Raw genomic sequence first — 25994 nt, forward strand, 5'->3', positions numbered from 1 at the left:
GCGGCGGGGCGGCCCCAGCCCGGCCCCCGGCCCGCCCCCGGCGGCCTGGCCCCGCGCGGCGGGAGGAGCTGCCGGCCCCGGCCCCGGCCCCGGCCCCGGGCAGGCCGGAGCCCGGCGGGCCCCGCCGCGCTGCCCTCAGGAACCGGCGGCCCTGCGGGCGGGAAGCGCTCGTCGGACGGGCCGTGCCTGCGGGCTGCTCCCGGCGGGCGGCCGCAGCCTCCGGCTTTCTAGGAAACCGGGGCCGAGACGGGAGTTTTTGGAGAAGAAAACTCTTGAGTTTTTCCTCCGAAAACTCTCCGAGTTCCCTCAGAGGCCGAGCGGCCCGGGACAGCGGCTCCGCTCCCGCTTGCAGAGCCCGGGCCGACTCTCCCCGGGCTTCCCCTCCCTGCGCCGCGCTCCGGTAGGCCCAGACACCGCCCGTGGTCCTCGTCAGGCAGGAAGAGCCGCCGGTGTCGGAGGGCCGAGGGGTGTCGGCGGCTGCGATCTGCTCCGCGGCGTGCGGGAGCTGCTCGGCAGCGAGCCGGGACGGCGGAGGTGCCAGCCTCCACGGAGCTTTTATTCCCGTTATTGGTAGAGTGGTCTGAAATGCACTGAGCGCAAGGCCTGAGGAAATACCAGTATCACATCCAAAATCCCCAAAGAAAATGAAGTTTGCCATGTAATGACAATTAGCTGTAATTAGCCAGATCCGTAAGCATCCCCAAAGAGTACAGCTACCCCATAAAATTATGCGAGTGGCACACGGAGCTGAAGTACTTACTGCGCTTGCTGTGTTTCTTTATGCCAGCCTGAAACTTTTCCCCCGTTTTTGTTAGAGAATATAAACTCTTTTTATAAGTCTGTTTGCCCTCAGGTAAATACTAGATTGCAGTGCCCTGGCTGCTGAGCCTTCACATGCGCAAAGAAAGCAACGATATAATAATAATACCGGTGTACATTCATATACAAACCAAGAGCTGGAGATGAGAGGATGCTCCGTAACTGTAGCCAGATGCAGTTACCGAGCAGCATCTCCCGACAGCTGGGTCACACCTTACCGTTCAGGGGTGACAGGCTGTGCTGCAGCCTTTCCCAGCTTTCTCTCTGAACTATGGCGAAATGTGCTGCAGCCCGGAACTTCTGCCCTGCGTGGGATGAAGTTTGTGGCACAGCCGTGCAGGTGGCAACAGCAGCTCTTGGCAAAGCACTCTAAAGACAGCTCAAACTTGTTACTTGGACGAGATTCCTGTCATCTTCGGTGAGAGTTTTGTCCAAGGCTTTCCTTATACTTTCTATTCCATCACAACTGCATCTCAAGGCCTGATCCTGCTGCCCTTCCTTTGTGCTTTTGAAGGGGATCGGGTGTTAATCTTGCCATGCGATAGAGGAATCAGCCCTCAGGTGCTTCTGGGACTCCATGGTCCGGTTTTGCCTTCAGCTGCCTCCGTGTGATTGCTTTCAGGAGAATGGCATGGCCGTACCCGGGGCAGGAGTTGGCTTGTAACTCATCAACTCTTAATGCACAGGTTAGTCCTAACGCTACAGATGCACACCTTTTATTTTGGGAAGCATCTCCCCGGAGTCCTCCTGGGTCTGCTCTGTATTCAGAGCATTAAGAAACGTTGCTCTTAGTATCAGGCTTAATATCCACAGATGTTGCCGTGGATTATGGGGAGGGAACAGTGACTCATTTGGAGTTTAATTCCTCCCCTCCCCCGTAAACTCAGTTAAATCTGAGGCCAGATCTGCCTTTGCTTATACCCCCTCTGAGACTGGAGGGGAGGAAGTTGGTATAAATCAGGTTGGAATTTAGAGACTGGAGGAGATGCTCTTTGTTTCCCCAGTTCTGGTGGGGGAGAGCAAGGACTAACATCCCACAACCGTCGTGTTCTGCCTTGTGCAAGATGAGGGATTATTTCACTTGGTCAAGAGAGGTGCAGAGGTGTGTTCCTGGCAGGAGATGTTTGCTCCGAGCAAAGAGCTGGGTGGGAGTGGGCAGGTTGGAAGAGCTCTGGCTGTGTGTCTCCAGGGAGTGTCCATGCCACCTCTGCAGACAATGTTAACTCATGACAAAAGCTTCCAGTATAGAATAGCTTCGTGCCAAATCTTAGTGTTGATGGGTGAGGGAGAATCTCTCTGAGCCCCAAGTTCTTCATAATCTCTGAGCTGTAAACTTTGGTGGTTATTCTCTTCTGGCTGCCTTACTTGGAGGCTGCCCCAAGTGATCTCTGTGCTGAGGGAAGCGCTTGAGCTGCCAGGTGAGTAGCTGTGCTGCAGTCATTAGGTGCAATAACCACGTTGCTGTAGAGAAGCCTGGTTTTGCTGTTGGGTTTCTTTAGCAGGTGTCTTATATCCACTCTAGTGTGGGGATTTACATATTCTAGGCCTACTGTGAATACAGCACTAAAGATTAAAGGAATTGAGTTTGTCTTGCTCAGCCAGTTTTATGATAGTGCAGGTTCATTGAATTTGATGCTGCTTTGCATCAGTTTAGTGAAGAGAATCAGCTGACCTTGTGTTTGTGTGTTTCCTAAAATGATTGTTTGGTGTGAGCTTGAAAAGGGAGGTTTCAAGCCACGATGTTTTTCCTCAGGCTCGTGCTAACCTCAGGAAGGCTGGTGCCTGCATGCTAAGCAGGAAGCAAGGTGTGTGTGTGGCTTTGAATGAAGTGGTTCTCTTCAGAAGTCACACTGCATTTTTCATCATTTTCTTTCCTCCTATCTGTTCTGATCTGTAACATCTTTTTTTCTGGAGATGCAGCTTTGATCTTTAAAGTGAAGAGACGGCGTGCAAGCCGCATAGAGGACAGATTTCCCCACTGCTCAGCACCCTCAGCTGAGGCCGGATCTCCGACAAGTTCAGCACCCAGCAGCTCCCCACGTTTTAAAGGCGAGGACTCAACAGGCTGAGCAGTTTCGCAAATCAGGCTCGCGGTGCTAAGGCTTTGCCCTGGCTTTGATCCTTGCTCTCATCCCCTCAGCCAGCTGGTGCCGGGAGCTCTGTAGGCAGCCCTCCGCCTGTTCAATGAACTTCCTACTGGATTAAGGGGCAACATTCACTCATGTCAAAGCGCTTCCTATTCATGGGTCCCTGGCTGGAAGGAGCTTGCTGTAATAGGCCACCAAGTGCAGGAGTGATAATAGGAAAAGCCAGGACCTAATGAGCAGTGCCTTTGAGCAGTGAGCACGTAGATGATTTCTTCAGTTTCCAGCTTTCTGTTTTGCAGGTGACGCGAAATCCAGTGCTTCTTTCAGGCCTGCCCTGCCCTTCCTCCTCTCTCATTTACTCCTGCCAGCTGCTATTGCAAGTGAGGAGAGGGCTTTTCTTTTCCCAGGGCCGTTGCTTTTAATACAGAGTCTGTTTCAGTAAGCAACGTCAGGAAAACCTGGGGCATTTTAAACCCCATCATCCTTTCTCCTTTGTGAGCTGTCTGGAAGCCTGCATGTTTTGATGGCTGCAGGACAGCTGGTCTGCTCAGTCTCCTTAGTGCAGTGAGGGATGTTGATTCTACATTGACATGAGATTGTGAACACAGAGTTTCCAGTCGCTGTGTTAAATTTCTTGTGGGGTACCAGGTTAATATGGCTTGCAACATTTTAGCTGTGTCTTTGTATGAAGAAAGGAGGTTTTTCCCTCTCTGATACTAAACACCTAGTAAGGAGAGTTTATAACTTTATCAGTTAGGGGCTTTCACACAAGGGGTTACTTTGTTAACATGTTAAAATTACATTCTGTCCTGTCCATGCCAAAATTTTACTCTGTGTCAAATGGATGCTAGCATTTACCTTCCTAACATGAATTCTTGCATGCTGAGCAAGCTGTGGGCTAGCAAAGGCCCTTTGGGAACTCATCCTTTTCCTCCGTGTAGAGAAACTTTAAATAATAATGGAATGGGAAAATATGATTTCTGAAGTTTTAAGAAAGCCTTAAAAGTGCCCTTCAGTTGTGTTAAAGCTAACGTGGCTGAGCCAATGTGGCTGAAGAAAGTATCTAAAGAGCATTTTGTCAGTTGAGGCAGAATCAGAGGCTTGGTTTATACTTTAAAAAAGGCTCTTCCAATATAGTTATGCTGTCTGGAGAGGATGATTTTTTATTTTTCTTTGCTGAAATAGTCATACTAATAAAAATCCTTGCTGTGGATGTACCTGTAATAGTTTAGAAGTGATTTTAGACCAAGGTAGCTTATTTTTTGCTTTCCAAAGCAGAGGCTTGGTCTACATTTGAGAAGTTTTGCCGACCTAGTTATCTGTTCACAAATGCAAAGAAATTGGTCTCCCCTCTGCCATAGCTGTGTCAGCAGAACTCCTGGTAGAGATGCAATTACCAGCAAAAACCCCAACAACAGGAAAAACAAACAAACAGCTCTTCGGTGGAGGGAAGTGATTGGAGCTGCGCTGGCAGATAGAGCTGGATGGGCGCTCACCTTGCGAACAGCTGTGCCAGCTGATGAAGGCATTAGCATCCCTTAGCGGTTCATTGCCGCTAGCAGAGAGTGGTGTACGGGTACCCTGGGGTATCACACTTCCGAATGTGCATGAGAGCAGCTGATATCGAAGTGATTAGGGACTGATACTCTTGTGGTACCACTGATCTGAAACGCTAGTCTGAGGCCTTGCTTTTTATCAGCTTGCTTGGCAATGCGGGATCTGCCTCGTCCCCTCCTGAAGCTGGGGCAATGCCGGCTGCGTGGCCTCCCTGCTCCGGAAGCAGGGCTGTGCAGGGGATGGCAGCAGGCCGTATTCCTCTGGCTTTTCCCTAGCAAAGTGTGTGGAGCAGAGCACAGCTGGTGCCTCTGGTTTGGGTCGCCGAGTCCCAGAAAAGGAGGAGGTGAAAGGGGGTTATGTTTTGTGCAGGACTGTGAGAGGTTCAAGGGGTATGTTTGAGAGTTTCAAGACATGTGTGGCTGGAGATTTGCCCCTCCTTGACTGTCATGGAAGCCAAAGGTCGCCACTGAAAGGCTCATCTAGCTGCCTGTGTCTCAGGTGGATCCAGCAGAAGCTGTGCGAGTCCATCCCCCCTCAGTGTGTGGGCAGGCACGTCCTGTTGGTGATGGCTGGTGGCTGGCTGAAGTGGTGGAGTAAATCCAGCAGGGAGTGGAAGAGTTTGCTGTAGCCCTGCTGGCTTAGCTTGGCTGGCAAGCTCTGTGAAATGCATATAAACCCAGAATAAACTGTACTTATAAAAGCGCTTGATGCTGGTATCACAGTGTCTAAAATAGAAAGGCTTTCCTGCTTTTAATTAAGAATTTCTAGCATAGGCAAAGTATCAAGGACATCCAGCATATCCTCTTTTCAAGTAGGAAATGTTCTTCCAAGAGGATTCCTGTTCCCTTAATGCCCAGCCTGATCCCCACCATTGTCTTGCCATCTGCCTCCATAGCAGCTCGCTTTGCCCAAGTTTACATTTAAGATAGTTTGGCTCCATGGAGGAGTCACCGTTCAAACACGCTGCCTGACATAAACTGCAGACAGCTGCTGAGCAAGGTGAGCCAACACGGTGTAGGGCTGAGCTGCTTGTGCGTACAAGGGACTGGCTGGGGGTGGAGGTGGGCTATTAAATATTAAATCCATCCTTTCCAGTGTCATAGCTCCTTCTCAAGGGAGAGCTCTCAGAGGCAGTGGTGAGCAGTGTCAGTTTAGGACAGGGAAACCATGAGTGGGATGGACTGTTAGAGCAGAAAATTCAGGTCCCCTTCTGTTTGCATATGGATAATCATCCTGCAGAGACAGCACACGGGAGAGGGAGAAAATTTGCAGGTAGTGCAGCTGGGGAGGAAGTAAATACAGAGCAAGATAACCAGGCTGACATGGATAAACTCAAAATAAAGCCAGGTAAGTGACTTATCCCATTTGTTACAGGGAAATGTAAAATTATGTAAACAGGAATAAAGATAATCGAAGTGATTATAGCTTCTTGGGTCAGCTCAGCCAGTACATGACCCAGGAGGTGGTTATGAGCTTGCCATGGCTGCAGCATTCAAAACCAACAGCAGAGAACTAGGGAACTGAGCAAACTGAGGTGAGTAGAGGTAATAGCGATGCCCAAAGACTACACAACAGGCCCATTACCTGTGATCTGGGGCAAAGTATTTGAGCCAAGTCCAGGAAGCTTGTAATGCTGCAGAAAAACGTGCTCATCTTGTTGCTAAAAAGAAGAGGAACATGGTGCTTATGGCTTCTGAGAACGGAGGGCAGTCAGGATGAATCTGATGGCTTGAGCCATCCACAGAGCCGAGGGGAACATGGCACGAGAGCACGGGCCCCTCTGTGGAGAGAGAATTGCAGCCCAGGTGTTCAAACTGAAATGTGCTCTGCTTTGGCCTTGGATATGTTAACAGAAAAAGTCAATGCGTGGTTCAGAGTGCTACTTCAGATTTTTAATTAATTTTAGAACTCAAGTGTAGATGTGGACAGATGTATTTTAGCATGTTAACTGGCAAAAGGGAACCCTGGTCTCACCAGGACTATTGTCCATGACCTGCTCATGCATGTGAATACAGCCGGGAGTGCAGTGAAACACGTTTTTTTCCCCCCTCCTTTTCTTTTGTAAGCATGAGCTCCTGGATTCTTGAGAATCTCAGCTACCTTCTTCCTCTCCACTCACACATTTCTAGTCCTTGCAGTTTCAGAGGAAGTTTTAATAAGTAGTTTCTCCCAAAGGCTCAAAACCAGAAGGCAAATTACCCAATGTTTTATCCAACTTCAGTGGCAATTGGGGATGTTTCATACTGCTGACCCAAAGCATTCAGAAGCTATAGTCAGGTTCTCTCAAAAATCATAATATTGTTTCAAGAAGTGGGAAATTAAACATGTGCATGGTAGAAGACTTAGAAAGGATTAATGGGTTTCAAAATTACATGCTTCATCCAGCTGTTGATTTGGGAATTGAAAGTACGCCCGTCGCAGTGTCAGGAGGCAGTTACTGAAACGTGACGTTCGTCGGTGTCTAGTGAATGCAGATGCCCAAAGGCCTTTGACTCCAAAGCCCTGCCCTACCTCCAAACCGACTAAAGGCGTTAGCCCAGGTGTGAACAGCTGGGCAGCAAAGCCTATTTCTTCCCTGTGGTTTAATTTATCCTGTCTTGATTATCTCCGTTCCTGGGGTGTTACCCAAGGCATGTATTTATGTTGCCCTTGACTGAAGTTCATTCCCTGTGAGTTTTGCTTTAGGCACGTGGAAGGGACTCGCGGGAAGGCGCTGGAGGCCGGCAGTGCTGGGCGGCTCGTGTCGGCTCCACGCGCCCTGCGAACCGCCAGCCACGTCTGTGCTAGCGCAGGGTGGAGGGGAGGGTTTGGGCTGGGGGGGCAGCGCCTCCAGCCTGGAGGTCATCGGCACCTGCACTAAACAGGAGATGGGCGTTTAAGTCACTTGCTTTTGGGACCTGAGAAATTAACTTAGTTCTTTGATGCATTTCTTATGTCCAAGGGGGTAGGTAGCAAATTTACACCCTGTCAAATGTGATTTTGTCAGTGTAAAGAAGAGAGTATCTGTATTCCGGAGATGAAAGCAGTAACGATCAGGCTGTGAGCTGGTTTATATGATTCCATCTAGTATCCTGATGGCCTGCAAGTTTGAACAGAAACCTCCAGATTATGAGAACATGAAGCATGAGTCTAAATATTTTATTAATTGAGGAGCATTATTAATATTTGATAGATTAAATCAACACCCAGAAGGTTTTGCAAAAAGCATCACAGCTGAACTGGTAACCAAGACATTAGGTGATTTTAATTGCAAACTTGTTTGTAATAGCTTTTGTCAACTCTGTGTTTTAAATGTTAAGGATCCGTGAATTCCATACATTAGAAATCCTTTGTTCTTTGGATTAGGAAAGATATTTCTCAGGATGCTAGAATGCATTGTTTCAAATTGGTGCTTTAATGCCTCTTTAATATGCAAAGATGATTGTTTATAAGCAGGTGTCCTATAGGACCTGGAGAGGACATCTGGGATATTTAATCTTTTTTGCCATACTTTGAGGAGAAACAACGGATGTTCCTTTAAAGATGGCCTTTGGATGAGGTGTAATATTTACACTTGCTGTAGTGCCAGATCCTGTAGCTTTCAGAGCGTGTGTGGAGAGGCGAGGTGAAGAGCCATGCTGTCTTTTAATCAACATCCCCCTGTACCAGGGAGACACCACCAGTGAGCAAACAAACTGCTACTGAGCACGTTTGCTGAAGATTTGTCTGCTTTGACTTTTGAGAATTTACAGTGGGGAGAGGTTAGCACAGCCTCCGGCTTGTGTCGTTTGAAAAGGCCAGCAAGGGGGGATCATATTCTGTCTTGGTTATTTCTACTTTGTTTTCCAGTCACTGCAAGTTGTATTTCCCATTTTTTTAAAGATTTACACCAAGTGTCTGTCACATGCAGTGTCGTCCGTGCCTAACTCCCACATTTTTGGGATTTCTTTGTCTGCGAGTTTTATGGTCTCCTTCCCTATTGAAAGTGCCCTTTGTGCTGGTGATATGGTTACATTCTTGGGTTTCTCAGAGTTTAGCACCTTTTCTCATGCAGCTCTATGTTGATAGAACATTGGTCTTAATCATTTATGACTTATATTAAAAACTGATTGGTTTGATGTTTTCTCAGATCCACACCTCCCGACTATCCTCACGGAGGCTGTTTTATAGACATAATTTATCTTCTGCCCCTGTGTGACAGCAGACTGAAATTTTACCTACCGCTGCGGATGCAAATGCTGGTGCTTTATGCAATTACAAGATGCACGTTGCTGCTGTTTGTCCTGGAGTTGCGGCTCGAGGCTGCCGCCAGCAATGACATACGACACAAAGATCCTCCTCGCCCCCAGCCAGCGTGCGGGCTTAAATACAGGCCCCGGTGTGACCCCGGAGGCAGCCTGGCTGCAGAGGAGAAGGTCAGGAGGTGAGGAGGAATGAGGGTGACTTGTCAGGTCTGAGGCTTGGCTAGTGCTAGGAAGTTTTACCAGCCAACTTGCCTTTCTTCACCGGGCCTTTGTTTCCAGCCACGCTTTGATGAAAGGCAGAAACGGCAGCTCCTCCATTGGCTGCAGGAAACCACCTCCCCATGCGGCACGAGCCCTTGACGAACACGCGCTGCGGCCGAGTGCCAGTGTGGATGCGCTCCAGTGTCAGAGCTGCGTTGGCAGCTGCGAGCCCCGGGCTCTTACTCGTGGGGTGCTGGCTCCTGCCAAAACAGTCTCCTGCAACGGAGAGGCAGCATGGAGGAAAAGCAGCTGGGAGAGGGGATTTCCATTATCTACCTTGAAACACACCTAGCCGAGACGTCTGGCGGCACAACGGTTTGAGCCTGCGGTGCCTCTTTGCTCGGCGAGGGCAGGCAGGCCCCAAGGAAATGGCCTGGATGTTCTCAGCGAGCTCCCAGGAGTAGGGAGGTTTGGTATGGTTTCCCCCAACGTGCTTGTGATCCAGCAGCACGGTTGTGTCAGCAGCTTGAAGCCGATGCAGGCTCTGCCGGCAGAGCTGTATATTTTGCAGACGTGGCCAAAGAGCCGATTGCAGGAGGCCCCACTGTCTATGTGCATTTATACGTCGGATGCCCAGGGATATTCTAAATTCTTCTTTAAATGACAAAAACTCCACAAGTGGAAGTTGGTGTGGAGCTGCCAAGAGCTGCTCCTGATGCAACAGTGTCTGCTCTTAAAGAGAAATGTAAATGGTGACACGAAGCCCCGTGGTTCCTGCATGCATTCCCTGATGAGTCAGATATCTTAGCTTGCACTGGGATGGTAATGCTGATGAAGTTGCTGATTGCTGCCAAAGCAAGGAGTCCACACAAGGAGATTAGACAACAGTTCTTTTCCCTGCTGAGTACTCATTAACATTTTCTTGCTGATGTATTATTAATTAAGCTAATTTTTATTGCCCTGTAAGTATAGATGGTGCTTTGCAAGCACAGAACATAGCCTGCTTGTTTCCCAGAGTTTCTGAAGTATGTGTTGTGCCATGTGCAAGATAAGAGTATTGGAAAAACTGACTGTGTGGTTGAGTACTGAAGTAAGGTAAATCTCTGGGTTTTGTTTTCTTTTTTCCCTCTTACTTAGCAGATGCCCGGCTTCATGGCTGACTGGGGCTGGTGAATGTGGAGCTATATGAGCAGAGAGCTAAGGACCTGTAAATGCCCTGTATGCAGAATTAGTGCAGACAGATAATAGGACTTAAGCACAAGGAGAGTTTGCAGCATTGACCCTCCATAAGATGGAAGATTACATAGAGTGAAGTAGAGTATTACATTAAAAAGAGTCTTGGGACCTGATCCAAAACCACAGAAAGTGGGGAGGGATTTGCCATCAGCTTCAGTGAGAGCAGACTGCTTGCAGGGTACCCAAGCAATGGGGCAGTCAGCAATTGAAACAAAGGAAGTTAACTGTCCAAGCAAGGCTGGCTGGCGGGCTCTGATTATGAGATTTAGAATTTGTCCCTGCTGAAGAGCTGCTGTGCCCGAGACGACTTTGTAGTCTTGTTAAATGCCAGTGAATTGAAATTCTGCAAACTGGCCTGGCATCACCAGTGTGGTGCTTTGTCTACTGCAGATGCAGTGTCCTTGCTGTCAGCAGCCTGCGTGCCTTAAAGGTGCAGCCGTGCGCTGCTGGTGCTGGCGTATCCGCAGGGAAAGGCTGTGCTCTCACCTCTGAATTTGCTATTTCAGAGCAGTTTGGGATCTCTGTGGAGGTGCCGTGAACCTGTTGAGATGAGGTGTGTGGATCTGTATGGCTTGCTTTCTTGTGAGGTCTGCAAGGTGGCCTCTTCATCCTGACACATCCCTCGGTCCTTTTTGAGCTGGTAGTTTCCCCGGGGATGAGCAGAGGCTCCCACTCTTGAATTGTCCTGCTTGAACACCGTGGCTGGGTTCTGCAGCCTGTGCTGCTCTCCAGGCTTTGTCCCTGGGACAGGTTGTTTGATGATGTGCTACCTGTGGTGCTAGCTGTAAAAACAGAGGTAGTATTTTTACAAAGTTGTAAGGCTTGACTTGGTGTTAGAAGCCTTTAACTGGAAGTGTTGTAGAAATGCAGAATGTTCATTTTTAAATGTAAAGGTTATGTTCACTGGGTAAGAGATGGCAAGTTACCGAAGTCAGAACATTCACTACTTTATATACTCTGGGTTATGTGATCTGATTTCTGGCTTCATTCCTTGAGATCATGGGTGGGCCTGATTAAGAGAAAGAGAAAACTTCTTCTAGAAGCACTTTGTAACATATGAACTATTTGTGATCAAAGCCAGTATGACTCCAAATGTCCAGCACCTCTCCTGTGGACTTCTGATAGCAGCATTGAATTTCATCTTGAAAATATGATCTGTAATCTTTCACATGTGCTCTTATTCCATTCTTAAATTAGGCTAATGTATCCCGTTCCAGCCTATGCAATTAAAAATCCACTTTTAATAAACAAATCCACTTTGACAACCTGTCACTGACTTTGCTAAAGCAAAATGTTGTGTAGAAAAGTGTCACTTTAGTGAACGTTCCTTTTTTTTCCATCTGTTTTTTTATGTGGCTTTGCAAGAGCGTAGCAGTTGCAGCTGGAGGTTCAGGCCTAGTTTCACAGTGCAGGTGAGTGGAGGAAAGCAGGGAGGGGACTAAAAGGGCTGGAGCCCCCCATCAGCATCCTCTGCCGTGGGCTCTGTCATGGCCACGCAGCCCAGGAGCACCCGCTGCCGGGGCAGGTTCCTGGCTGCGGCTGCATCTGACCTTGCAAAAGCGCTGGGAAAAGCTTTGCTTTGTTGATTGATTCAGCCGTTTTATTTTTTTGAATGAGAAAAAAGCCCTTAATATTTTGGCATGAAATCACAATGCTTTCTTTTATCCTGTGCGTGACAAAACCATGTGGTTACAGTCTCTTGCTCAGCCTGGGTAGGATCCTCTCCTTCATGGACTGCCATCTGAAGTTCAAGGCGTATCTTAAATCCTACTTAAACCTCACTCTCCAGCAGACCCGCTTTGTCTGGCTCTGGGCACAAGAGTGGGAAGGAGTGTGTTATATTGAGTACTAGAAGTTAAATTGCATGGAAGGAAAATCAACCAGTATTGTTTTTTCACTGCATTATCAGAGCTTTGTGAAGGTTTGGCCAATGTAGGCTACGGTTTCTGCTAACTGTAACTATCCCTGCGTGTTACATCACCAGAGGAGTAAAGGCAGGAGGAAAGGGTTTCCTGTTCTTTGGGTTTTCAACCACGTCTATCTCAACAGATTGCTCTTTCAAAGGGTGTTGCTGTCTGGGGACTGTTAGACATAGGCCACCTCTGCAAATGAATTTCCAAGAATACGGTCATTTCCCCATTTCTTTCTAAAGGAATACTTGAATCAAAATTTTTGTTCTTCTCCATGTGAATTCAGGGGCTGTTTTCCCAAGCTTACTTTTAGAGCTAATCTTCATGCAGACACTGCCATTATCTTGGTGATGTGTCTCCGTGTCTCCTCCCCTTAACTCACCAGCTGCACTGTGGTATTAAGCACGCCTGTCTCTCTTGACACAAGAATGCTGTATCATGTTGCTGCCTTCTGGGCTGGGCAGCAGATGGGAGGACTAGTTAAAATCTCTATCTTTTCTCCTAGATCCTATGAGTTGCTTACGTGGTGAGAGGATTAGCTTCTCCAGAGATGTGGTGCCCAAAATCATAAAACCCTTTTCCTGTTCTGACAGCCCCCCACGAGTGTGCCAAGTAGGCTGCCTGTGGTATAGGTCTATACGTACGCAGCTTGGTGTGGGAATGAGCCCATGGTGCCTCTTGTAATGGTACATTGCAGATCCAAATCTGGCAGAAGAGGAGCACAACTGTGTGCTGCTGAGTGCTCTGCTCTGTAATTACATCACGCGGCTAGACAGGTAGGTTTTGATCTTGCAAACATTTACGCATCTGAGTAATAATTACTAATATGCTGTAGTATTCAGCGTTACAGGAAGAGCTGCTCGTTGGTGACATAATGGCTCAGATGCTGGCTGTGCCTTGGATACAGGGTTGCATGTCTAAGCCCTAGACGTGTGGGTAGGCGCGAGCCTAGGAATGTCTAGGAATGCTTCCTTGGTAAGGCTATGCGGGTGTCTTGTACTGGTTGAGTGTGGGTGCAGTTTTGCTGGCAAAATAAGCTGTCCTGAGTGAAGCAAGGTGCTTCCGTGGCATAAAGACCTCTTGGCTAAGGGCTCCCGCAGAGGTGCGTTCCTCTCAGCCCTCCGCAGCAGAGCAGAGAAGCCAGGAAGCAGGAGATGATGGTGGCGTGTTTGAAACAGCAGTTGCAGGTTTTCAGCCATGAGCCACTGGATTTGTAGAGATAACCATTGACAGGACGATCATGGCGGTTCCTTTGCATGTTGAAAGCTGTGACTGTTGTGTTGTGAGAGCTCATTTACATACAGCTCTTAGCATATACTGACTGAACCTCTAACAAACCCCCATTAACAGACAGTTAAAGTTAGCACTGCAGTATTGGTATAGCTAGTTTATATGAAGACACAGGGCTTAGCCGTGTCGATATAAGCACATTTAGGCTGGTGTAAATGTGGCTGTGCTGCACATCATGTAAGTGTGTTGACCAAAGTCATGGTGACAGGAGCACATCTATGTTGGTATAACTTTGAATATGCTTTGAATTGTTTCAATGGAGCTGTCATGCTATGAAGCATGTCTCTATCAGGGATAGCTAAAAAGATGCAAAAATTGTGGATGGACCAGTCAGTAATCAGGTCCTCAAATTAATTTACTTTTTTTTGCATTATACTGGTTTGGTGTTTGTCATGCCATGTGTTTGCATTTCCCTGTGTTTTTTTTTTTTTTTTAATGGGCAAAATGAGGAACAAGATATTTTGAAACATAGAAACAAAAGGCTGGAATGTAGATGCCAGTTGAGGTGAGGCGGGACATTATCCCACTGCTCACTTGCGTTGCCTGCCATGTGTAAGGTGTGTTGTTGAGCAGAAGAGAGGAAGGCTCAGAGTGTGGAGGATCAATGCTTCTCCCAGAGTTGTGAGCAGGCACCCTAGGAGACATCTGAGCATTGATACCTGGCTGTTTTGGAAGGTCGCAGTCACAGCCATGTGCTATCAGGGCCTTTGGATCAAGTTGCAGCAAAACCCTTCAATTTTGCTGAGGTCTGGATTCTCACCATGCATTACGGCAGGCCTGAGAGCGTGGGGCTTGGCCATCTGTTCCCAGAGCAAGGCACTCTCTTGGTGCTGTGATCCTCAGCAGGTCATGTAACTTCTCCACCTTTGAATTTTAATCCAGAGGGTGGACAAATGTTCATTCTCTTCGCTGCTTGGTTTCTACCCGGTACAGGTGTTACAAGCCGGAGGTGAGGCCAGCTTTCAGCCTTACTTCCTTGAAGCTGGTACTGCCTTTACTAACCATCATACTCATTCTCATAAGCCACAACGAGAATTTCTGTCTTTGTCAGCTTTGCTAAACCATTTGCTTAAGCTTTGAGAAAAAAAATTTTTTTTTAAGGGTTTCATACTTAAAGCCAAATGCCTCCAGGACTTCCTCTCTGATACTTCTGCTTAGTTTGAGTAGTTTTTAATCCCTTGCCAGTAGAGTGTAAAAGTCTGTATAGCAGATATGACTCCTGCAAGTGGCTTGCTTTTCTTAGCTGCCTCTCAGAGCCTTCTGGCAGTAGTTGGCAGAGCAAAGGTTGAAAGCCACTGGTGTAGGTGATAGGAAGACCAGGTACAGAGGGATAGTTTTTGCTAAATGAACAAAAGACGCCCTTAAACAGTCCTTGTTTATCTTGAGAGACAAATCAGTTAGTTGCTTCTGACCAGTGTAGGGCAGAATGAATCCATGTGCATGTGAAGTATAGAGATCTGAGCTCTCCCAAAGTTCTCCAGTATTGAAACTCGTGCTGCAGACAGCATGATGCAGCGAACACAAACCACCATGGATTGATTTTAACAGTGGGTTGCAATCACACAGAAACCTGATGTTGACTATCCTCCCCCTCCCCACACTCCAGTGGGTAATATTTACAATTAGGGCAGTATGCAGACATCTTTGGTGTAGTGTCTCCATGCTGAAGGTGCTAGAAGGGACAAAGGGAAGTCCCTGAATCAGTCTGCGTTGAGGATTATTTTCTAAAGCATCCATATTCATTGCAACCACGTGGGCCACTCTGATAAGCCCTGAAAGGTGCAGTGAGATCCCATTAAGAGAATAATTTTGTCTACCCTGCCCAATGGACTTCTGGAATTTGACCTAAATTGGGTTTGTCCAGTGAGAGGTATTCTAACCATGTATTCTTCAAAGGCAACCTGCTAGACATGCAAGCAGGGATTTACTTTGCCTTTATGGAAAAGTCTGTCCCCTAATTCCTGCTTCTCTGCACCAAAGTCAGCCATGAGATCTCAGACTGCAATGGGTGGGCATGAAATAATGGATGATGAAGAGGAGCAATGCCTTGGTCAGTCATGGGGCTCCTGGTAAGAAGTAGACATGGAGCTGAGCTGCTGTAATTTCTTACAGAGATGACGGACTTGCTGAATTATCATTCTACTCACCAAAAGTATTGGCGATGGCAGTTCCCTGCTCTAAGAGAGGTCTCTTGGTCCCATTTTACATTCTTTCTATCTCCTTGATAACATCCTCGGTGGGGCTGTGAAGCCCTTTTGTTCTCTGCTCTAGTTTCTAGCCTTTGTTGCTCTAGCAACACTTTCAGACCCAAAGCAGCGGGATCCTGGTGCTAACACAACGCTACGGTTTAAAAGAAGGAAGCAGAGCACAACAGGTCATCACCAGCTTTTGTATGAAATGGTCGTGCCTTGAGATGGGAAGGATGAATGGCAGGTTGTGATATCTTGTTGTCTTGCAACTGGCATTGTTTTCATCATAAGAGTTGAGAAATAGTCTTGTGTTGCTGCCGCATTTATGGTTTGTAATGTTGTTGGATTATTTTCCTTTTGTGGAGTATGACAACGCAGGTTAGACTGAGGCCATGTATCCATCAAAGCCAGGCCGATAGACAGCATGGCTGCTCTCCTTTGTTGGGAAATAAATAACTATTTCAGTGGTCAGCAACTCCAGCAGTTTTTCAGGCTCCTCTTTAGAGCTGTGCTACCACTAGACTGTCCTTACAGCGTGGATGTGCTGACCTGCCATTCATCTGTATGTTTGGAGGGGGAGAGAAAAGGGCACCATATTTCATACCTGCAGAAAAATTCAGGTATTGTGTGAAAATAATTCTGGTAGGCTGCAAAACTCAGGAGCCCGCTGTTGCTCTGCAGTGTGGTTTGTGGGATCCTGTCAGCTGGTTTGGCATTTTGTGGCTTTACTATAAATGGTGATAGTGATACAGTATTATGCGTTAACACTTTTTTTTCTCCTGAGTGCTCTTCCATGCTTTGCCATGATGTTGCAGCCTAGTCTGACAGTGTGAAAGCCACCTGTAGGTACTCTGTGGGTAAGAAGAGGAGAAATGCTTTCCAGATTTTGAGCATACATTCCCACAGCTTCCTGCTGTCCCAGCCGCTGGTGAAATGAAGAACCAAGTGCACTGTGTGTAGCTAGAGGTGAAAACCCCACTAGGCTCCTCCACAAGAAGTCTGACCCAACTGGCAAGTACAATTCAAGTAACTCATTATCTGCTGCCTTTCACCTGACCTTCCCCCCAGACCTCTGAAAATTGTTGAAGACTGAGGGCATTTACACCATGTCCTCAGATGTCTGCATTTTGTGGCAAATGGAGCGTGAAGAGTGAGTACCAGCTATGGGGTTGATCCTGCTTCCAGTGGGTCACCCCTTTTTATTTAGATATCGGGCCCAAAATCTTGTTTTTTCAAGCTAGTATGATTAGAGATGCTCAGTCTGCAAGATCTGGTCATCATTACAAATATGTTCCTTCCTGGGACCAGTGGTCATGACAAACAAAGCAAGAAGCCTCTGTGCTCTGTTCTTTGTGAGCTGCTGGTAGGACGTTCCCAAGTCATGCCACCTTCTTCTCTTTTGACATTGTTTAGATCCCTGGCAGCCTGCCTAGATGGGGTCACAGCCTCACTGCAATACGGTGGTGGAGCTGCCCCAAGCTTGATGCCTCTGGGACACTTCTGCAAAGTGTCACGGGCTCCAAGGGTCTTGGATTTACTGTGCTCGTGCAGCTTGTTGGTACCTTGTTTACCTCTTTCTGTGCCAGCGGTTAACACCTGATGTGGAGGATGTAGCATCCTGTAGGCCACCTACCTCCTAGCAGCAGAAGCAGAATTATTTATTAAGTATTGCTCTGTTTTTTTGGTACTTTTAGGCTGTTCCCCTGACTTATGTGAGAACTCCTGGATAAACAGTGAAGGTACCCATGTTTCTAGGTTCTGCAGTACTAGCTAGAAGGTTGCCATTGCACTAGGCTTGCATTCCAGCTGCGTGGTCTCCTGCAAATTATATAGGCAATTCTTAGCTCTTTTCATACAAATGAGTCTTTAAAGGGAGTCTACACTGAGAGCATAAAATGCCTACATGAGCAGCTGATTTTCTTCTCTGTTGCACTGTGTTGGCACCAGTGGATTTAACAGCATCACCTCTGGGTCTCACTGAAATGCACAAGAGGAGCCTTTGGCTCACATACTTGTATCATGTTTAGTCCATGAAAGAGGGCAGAAGTGCATTTCCTAGGATGAAATGATTAATTGTGTATCCAGGGTGTAAGGTCACAGCAGGGATATTAGAAAGGTGCCATCAATTTGCTGTCACGGTGCTTTCATGGGTATTTCTGAGGCTGCCAGTGAACAGTGAGGTGGGTCAAAGTCAGCCAGCCAGGAAAGGTGAGCGTTTAAGGAAGGCTGCCCCGCTCTGCTTCTTCCCTACAAGTAATTGTCTGAAGGAGAAGGGTTTTACTTCCTCCTCTCTCTCTCATCATCTTCATCCAGCTGCAACTTTCATGCTGCTCATGACAAATGAGGAGTGTCAGAGGTGGATTTCACCACATCGCGTCCTATCTCCTGTTTGGTAAATTAGTAATACACCACCATATTGTTCTGCAGGAATGTCTCTGTCCTGGCTCCTTTTTCAGCCAGGTTGAAGGCTGGGTGGGTTTTTAAATGATGATATTTTAAAATTTCAGAACAGCTTTGATTTATTGACCTGCTGCCTCTATGAATCGAGCTGTCTGGGCTGGCATCTGGAGATAAGAGGCTGTCGAGTAATTGCTTATTATTGACTGATTGCCAGCTTGGGCTGTTTGCTTGAAGAAGAATCAATAGCAGTCAATCTTCAAAGTCTAAACTCTCAGGGAGTATGACTGGTTTCCAAATTGGGAATGACAGGTCAGGATAACTCCATATCTGATATCCCAACTTCATGTTTGGACATAATCCTGCAACAGAGGAGGAAGTGCAGGACATGATCTTCCTGCATCAAGGCTTTCACATCTGCCTGCTCTAAAGTCTGGGATTTTTCTTGGGAGGGTTTTCAGGGGCAGATCTCACCCTGGCTCCAGACCTTCCTCTGAGAAGTTGGAGCAGCCTCAGCACCACCTGAGATCAGTGGGAGGTGAGGGCAGGATGAGTGCAGGCATCATTCATTAAGTCCCCAAAGGATAGAGCAGGGAGGGGTGGATGAACAGCCTGTGCTATGACACATCCAAACCAACCAGTTTGGATGCTTTATAAATAAAACAAAGCGTCTATTTTAATGCATGGTAACAGAGATTTCCTTTCTGTGGGTGATTCTATTTAGGTGACAACAGAACAAAATATCCAGTGTCACCATACGTTTTATCATTCCTTACGGAGACTGTCGCTATGGTGAGCGTTCATTTTAAAAAGCAGACATAGCCCTTATTTAACACTATCATGACACGTTGCCTTTTTTGTGGATTCACGTGTAGGGCTTAAAACATAAAAGGGGCTTCATGGCATCAAAGGCATTCAAGACCTTTTTTTTAAAAAAATAAATGTTTAGATCTTTGTAGTGGCTGGGGTGAAGTCTAGCGAGTGGATTTGTGAAGCAATCTCACACCTTCGGCTGTAGCCCACTCCGGATTTTCCCCAGCGCTCAGGGGTTGCAGTCTGGTTTCTATGTGTCCTAGACTCAAGCAGGGTTTAAAACTTGAAATAAGAGCCTTTCGTGGGGGAGGGGGAGGCTTGGATCTCTATCAGCTACGAAGAACAATTAAGCAACAGGACATAAAATAGATAAATGGGAAGGGGAACAGCAGTACCCTGGTAATATGGGAAGATGAAAATGGAAGAATCTATTTCTAAAGTATAAATACTTGTTCTTAATTTTGAAGCTTTGTTTTCACCAGGAAAGCTCTGATTCAAGGTGCACCATTTGGGGCGAGGGAGAAATACCTCAAATAGAGCAGTTTACAGTGGTCTAGGAGAGAATGGACAAGATTACTTGAACAGCCTTGTTTAGATACTGGATTTGTTGTCTACTAGCAAATCCTCATTTGCATGGGTCCTTAATCTGTGCAGTTAAATGTGTCTTAGGATCTGTTACCTACTATGATGCAGAGTTGAGAACTAGATTTTTAAAACTGTTCCTTTTTTATTTGAATGTTCCCCCTCCCCTCCCCCCCCGCACCCCAAATTATCTTCCTGACTTTTTTAAAAGCAAAGATGAGCCAACAAGTGATACAAAAGAAAAATCTGCCAGTGAGAAGAAGCTATTTTTGACTTAAGATTCGGTGGATGAACTGTCCACCAGCTTGTAGAGAAAAGCCAAGATCAGACATTTAAAACGTGTGTCGCAGGGAAACCACTAGCCCCCCCTCTTCCTGAAAGGGCACATTAACGTGAAATCTTTAAACCTCGTTGGAGGTGGAGGGTTGGGCAGAGATCCTTTCTAGAGCTCTAGGGAGGGATTAGCCCTTATTTTGGGGGCTGTTTAACTTTGCCTGTAGTCCTGAAATGGCATTTCCTCATGTCTGCAGCAGCCCTCATTTCATGAAATGGATGCAACTGCTGAAAAAAGATCTCGCGTGAGCATGCTCACTGGAAGATTAATCCTTTAGAGGGAGTTGGAGAGTTAAGCTACTGTAATTTCTCTGCAGTTGGCTGCAGTAAACAACTGCTCTAAAGACACGAGGAAAAAAATTGACGGAGGTATATGGGATTAATGTACATATCTTTTTGTGTTTCTACTTTAAGGTTGAGGGTTTGATAAAGGTTTTTCTCTAAGAGCTGGGGAAGAGGGATCTGTGTAATGATTTTATGGGTGACCTTCATATTGTGGTTTCTTTTTTTCCTCCAGGCCAAAGTAATCCTATTTCCGTGCAAGGCCATACTGAGGCACGGGCTGACTTTCTAGAGCTGGGGTAGAGCACCAGGGTGACTTCGTGTTGAGTTAAATGATTATATGAGGTGAGGCCTGCTGCACGTTGAGCTGTGTTGGCAGAAGGGAGCTGAAAACACCTAGTCCTGTTTAGTTGTGATCAGAACCCAGTGGGACTCGATATATCATGCTTCTGTTGGAAAGAAAATGTGTAAAGGGATTAGCTTTGATTGCCTACAGAATAATAGTCTTTTTTTTAATTTTGCTTCCCCTCCTCCCCATGCCTGAGGAGCTGCAAACCTGTGTCAGATGGGGGAAGAAAAATAATCGTTGAGATATTTTGGCTTTGCTTTAAAGGATGATCACTTTTCGTGTGTTGAGGAGAGAATGCCTTGCCAGCAAGGTAAGTGTTGCAGGCACACGGATTGCGTCAAGGTGAAACCGAGCTCCTTCCTTCCCAGTTGCTGCTTTGCGGGTGCATCCTGGACGAAGGAAAACCTCTCTTAGTTCCTAGTGAGTGAACAGCATTTTATCTACTCGCCTCCAGAAAGCGTGGGTGAAGGAGGATGTGATTTACCACCCTTGATGCTTTATATCAGCTTCTTCCAAATACTTACAGCACAAGCGATGGAGGGCCAACCTGGGGGCTCCCAGGACGTCAAACAGAAATACCTGGGTGGCTTGTTTTTTCTCAGGCTGCTTCAGCTCAGTGTTTGAGCTGGGAGAGGCAGTGCTCACTAACCATGGCTTGCATCTTTACCTCTTAAAAAACATCTAGCTAATCCTTCTGAAAGATGAGGAAATGGAGGTGAACTGTCAGCAAAAACTGCCTGGCTTGGGAGGGGGGCAGGGAAGGGCATCGTTCTGAGTGTTATGTACCTAAGTGGAATAGATCAGTCCCCTCGAGCTCGAGCTGTTAGAGATTGCTCCTCAGCAAGTCTCCAGGACTGTGTACGAGTGGAAGAAGGGCACACCCTTCCTCCTTCGAGGAGTGAATAATAATAGATGCAACTCTGCCTGTGCCACTGAGAATTCATGTGTCGCATAGCTATGACAGTAGTCCTGGTGTTACCTGGTGTTAAATTTATGTCCAATGGCAGAAGGATCTGTTTGTGATGTTGTGTACTGGAAAATGGCTTCGTATTTCCTTAGACTGGTGTGAAGAAGGGAATAATAATTCAATAATTTTGCAAATGTCAGTGGCTCCCACTAGATTCATCCTGTGGTAGCTGTCAGCGTACATGCGATACACAGGTGGATGCTAATGCTGTCGGATGAGTTCAGAAGGGCAATTCTATTACAGACTTGTCTGAGCTTGAGATGCTGCGTATTTGAAGAAAATTTTGCCACCCCAATGTTGAGGTTTTTGTTGAGGTTCAGTCCCTCCTTTCCAGAAGCTCTGGCTAGCACAGATTGTCTGTTCTGTGGATGGTTTTAGGGAACATTGATGGCTGTGTGCGTAGGGGGAATAATTAGCTACCAAATGCAAATAGATTGTTTCTTGCTGTTTCAAAATCATTGTAATTTCTATTGAGTAGGGGTTAATTATATCTTCATTTTGGTGAGTGTAAGGAAAATGATAGAGATATAGCAATATAAATCTATATAGGGCGGGACATTGTTTTCAGAATACTGTTTTGGAAATTGTGAGAACAAAGACTTGTCTCTTGGAGGACTGTGGTTCTGTTGGGATCCAGCGGTGTTGCATGTTTCTCAGTGGTGGATGAGTGTTTTCTATTTCAGATTTTTATCATACGCCAGTGGCATATCTGTCACCATGACAAGGGGTTTTCAGTTTGGAGGAAAAAGATCAAATTCTGGCTAAAGTGCATTTGGTTGAAGGGCTGGGAAATAGTTTTTTGAAAAGCAAAGGTGAAAGCAAGAAAGTTAAACCTTAAAATTTATGATCAGGGTGTAACAGAATACATCTTTCACCTAAAGTGTGTAGGTGGGGGTCTAGGTGGGAGGCTGCATTACCAGTATGGGACCCAGAGGTCCCGTGGCACCAGGACTGGTCTGTATGCTGGAGCAAGCTGCTCTCCCCCAGTGCAGGTCATCACTGTCTTTCCCTTTTGCAGTGGGTGACTTCAGGGAACCTGGCTCCATCATCTCATTCTTTATTGCAACCTCACTGGGAAAGGGAATCAAGTTCATCCCTAAAATGGTTTGGACCAGCTTTAAACTTTTTCCTTTGGTCTCCAGTACCAGGGTGGGCATCTCTGGCACCATAAAATGGGGGAAAGGCTCAGCAAAAGGACAAAGGTGACACTGTTTCCTTAGTGCCATGCCTTTTGGCTCAAAGCCAAAGAGTAAAACCCTCCTCCTCGTCTTGATTTAGAGTAAAATGGGGAAAATGAGCTATTTTCAGTGGCTGAGGAGAGCCCCAAGCATGGAGCACCGTGCTTCAGCCTTACCCAGCCTTTGGTGGCCTGGGGACATTGTGGCTCCGGATTGGAGCAGCTTTTGCGACAGCCTCAGCCCACAGCTGCTTCCCTCCTGCGCAGGGCTCTTCTCCTCTGCGGCGAAGACGTTCAGCGCCTCTCCAGCAAGCCCTGGAACTGATAAGTCTGGAAGGAAAAAATAGCTACATCCAAATTTAATTTCTGTTTGGTTTAAAGTTTGCGGATGTGTTCTTGGGCTCTGCCGGAGGAGCTCTGCAGATCGCTGCTGGGGTGTTCGCAGGGAGTGGGCACCTCGCTCCCCGTGTGAGCCCCCTAGCCCTCTGGGGTGGCCGAATGGAGTAGAGGTTGGTTCTTCAGCCTGGGCAGCTCCCAGCCTGCTGAAATGGGTGAATGTTGGCTGCGAGGCAGGCTGTGAACCCCAGCACCTGAGTGGATGGGGCACGTCTGCTTCTGCTGCGCTGGCTGTAGGAGCAGCAGCCTGTGGGGAATGAGGGTGGCAGTGGGGGAGGCAACAGCCAGTGGTCGGGCTGGAGTCATTTGGAGAGAGAAGAGGTGTCATCCCACCCAAAAAATGTTGCCCTGGGCAGTTAACTCATGTGTCCCATGGGTTGGCATGGATGGGGCTGTGCGGACTGTGGTGTGTGCAGGGCAGGGGACTCCTGGATGCTTTTACTGAGATGGGTAGCTTGGGCTTTTCCAGAGGGTTCATTGCCTGAACTTAGAGGCCCTCTTCTGTAGATTTCTGTGAAAAATTCTGCCCGTATGGCCAGTTTTGTCTCTTTCTCCATCAGCATAACTTTATTAGTGGAGGAACTGAAACCTGAATTTGGGACTTGCTCATCTCTTTGGTATGGCAGCAGCCAACGACTGTATTCAAAACAGAAAGAACAAAATGGAACTGAATCTTACAGGTGTATCTAAAGAAACATCATGCATCCCTGGCAATCACAGGGAGGAGAATGTTATTTGCTGGGTAATATGTTGCACTGAAGTCCCAGTCTTTAATAATCAAATAATGAGCACTTCAAAGCCTAGTGTCTTTGCTTCTCTCCCTTCTAACTCCTTCAGCCAACCTTTAGTCAATTGGCAATGACTTTAAAACCAGACATTATGATATAAACCTTGTAATTATTTGCTGTGATGAATCCTTTTTCTGCTGTGAAGTTGTGTGGAAGGGTTTTCTGTAATGCGCAGCATTTCTCCGCCTTCCTGCCTTACCAAGATTCACTTTAGAGGAGGGGTTTATCTCCTGTTCTCCTGCCTTCCTGGCCATTTTGAAGTCCAGCTCATGGCTGCGTTTGAGCTTCCTTAACGCCCTGAACTAGCTCCTTGCTCCTGCAGCCTTGCTTCGCACCCTTTCACAGTGCTCTCCCTCTGCCCTGAGCCTTCTGCTGGGCTGCCGTCTCATGCACGTCCTGGGCGAAGCAGGGAAAGGTCTTGTGGCATCTCCCGAGCCAACCCCGGGGAGCCCCAGGGACTGATGGAGCCCTGCTTTGAGAGGGGACTGGAGCAAGCTTGAGAGCAGCAGCTGGCAAAGGGGACTCCCTACCCCCCTCTCCCTGAGGATTAATAAGTGAAGTTACAGGCATGGGGGAAGGGGCTGCATTTTTTAACCTGGCTGTGAAATTAGTAGAATTAACTACGTTCCCGTGGTGGATGAAGCTTAATGAATTGATCAGTGTGGAGGACATGTTTGGGCTTCTGAGTGATAGAGAAGCAATACAATGTGGTACGTTATGCTTGGAAAAATACAGTCTGTGGTGAAAGGGAAGATGGAAGAAAAATCCTGCTTTAAAGACCTGCATCCACCTGCAGGGGAAAGATGGAATTAAACAGATCAGGGAGAGAGCAGAAATGCGGGAGACAGAGCTGTGAGCATGGCAGCCGGAGGAGGAGAGGGCTGGGAGGATGGATGGATGGATGGATGGATGGATGGATGGGGCTGTGCTGGAGGAGGCTGGTTTTGAAGGTGGTGGTGAAGTGACTTGGTGGCTCCTAAAAAAAAAAAAAATTAAAAAAAAAAAAAGAAAAGAAAAGAAGAGGGAATGAACTGCAGGTGATTCTTCAAGCGCCATCTAGTCTGTGACCTACTTGCAGCCACAGTGATTTGCAGCCAGAGAAGCAAACAGAAGAAATGGCTGTTCCCTGTGGGAAGGGCAGGGGTGCCGGTATGTGTGGGAGCTCTTTCTAGTGGTGCTTTCTCCAGCCAGTGCGACCTGGCTGCGCCCAGGCACCTAGAGTTTGTAGAGCCACTGCTGGAGAAAGCAAAGGGAGAAGCTTTCAGTCATGCATTTTCCTCTGGTGTCACAGCAGTGGAGGGAGACGGTGCTGGATCCTGGAACCAGGCTCAGATTTATGAGCTGGCTTAAATGCGTGGGCTCCTTGATGCACGAGCGAGCTCCTTCCCGGGAGGGGTGCGGGGTGCTACGTAACTGGCCTGTCTGGGAACACGGCTCACCAGGACACAATATGAACAGTCAGAATTATTCATCCCTAACCTCCTTAATGATCCACTGCAAACTAAAAGTCTGCTTTCTCCCACTCTTGCTCCTTCAGGAGCCCCCACTAACCTGATCATTCTTAATCTCATCTTATTTTCCAGATCATCAATTTGATTTCTCAGTACTTTTACAGTCCTTAGTGTTCCCAGAAATCTGTGCCTCCATCAATTATCTCTTGTTTCTTTTTCGAGGCTGTAGCAACCTTGAACCATAGTTTCCATACTATTTTTATAACTCACGCTGCTTATTAGAGGAGTCTTTCAGAAATAACTGTACAGGTCTTACCAAGATATCCCAAATTTTTCTCAGTAAATAATAACTTCATCTCTTGCTAATATGAGCTTGAAGGCTTTCCTTTTCCTCTTGTTCACTTCTCCCACTGGGGTTTGGGAGTTAAATGCCTTACCTTTAACTTAATTCATATATGTAGGTATACATGCATGGCACAGTGTATCAGACACTCCTTTAACCGTATTAATCATGATGCTGAGCATCTAGTGCTACAGGCTGGCATCAAATAGTGGCATTGATTCGACAGCCACTCTTCTCCTTTGCATTCATCCACAAGCATTAGCACATAACCTTTCTTTGCTTGATTTTGAAATTGGTTCCAATATCTTCTACAGTGCTTGAAATCCAGATAAATTCATTAATCTCAACAGACTCAATGTGGATTTACTGGGGGCAGAGCCTTGGATGGGGAGGGGACCTGACCCTAAAAAGCAGTGACCTGCTGTTGTCAGTGCCCGGTGCCGTGGCACTGCTCTTACTCCCACGACACCTCTCCCACTCGGACTAGGGCTGCATCCAGGCTGGGGCTGCTTCAGATTTACTTCTGTGTGAAATGAGGTTGGGAAGTAGCCTTTGTATCTTTTTTTGGGGTGTTCTAAGTTACTATATTAAATAAATTAAAAAA

At 47.0% G+C, this 25994-nt stretch overlaps 1 protein-coding gene across 5 annotated transcripts in view; it reads left to right on the forward strand.

The window, feature by feature from the left end:
- EHMT1 (euchromatic histone lysine methyltransferase 1) overlaps nt 1-25994 on the forward strand; it is a 123422-nt gene that overhangs the window by 566 nt on the left and 96862 nt on the right. The window contains exon 1 of one of the 5 annotated variants that reach the window (XM_074891085.1): nt 1483-1505. The exons of 3 other annotated variants lie outside the window; for them this stretch is intronic. The gene's annotated coding sequence lies outside the window, so the exon portion shown is untranslated. Of the gene's footprint in view, nt 1-1482; nt 1506-19996; nt 20007-25994 lie in introns of those variants that run through there. One more of the 5 variants, XM_074891083.1, reaches the window with a different exon arrangement.

The sequence above is a fragment of the Strix uralensis genome, chromosome 21 (genome assembly GCF_047716275.1).
Source record: "Strix uralensis isolate ZFMK-TIS-50842 chromosome 21, bStrUra1, whole genome shotgun sequence".
NCBI lineage: Eukaryota > Metazoa > Chordata > Aves > Strigiformes > Strigidae > Strix > Strix uralensis.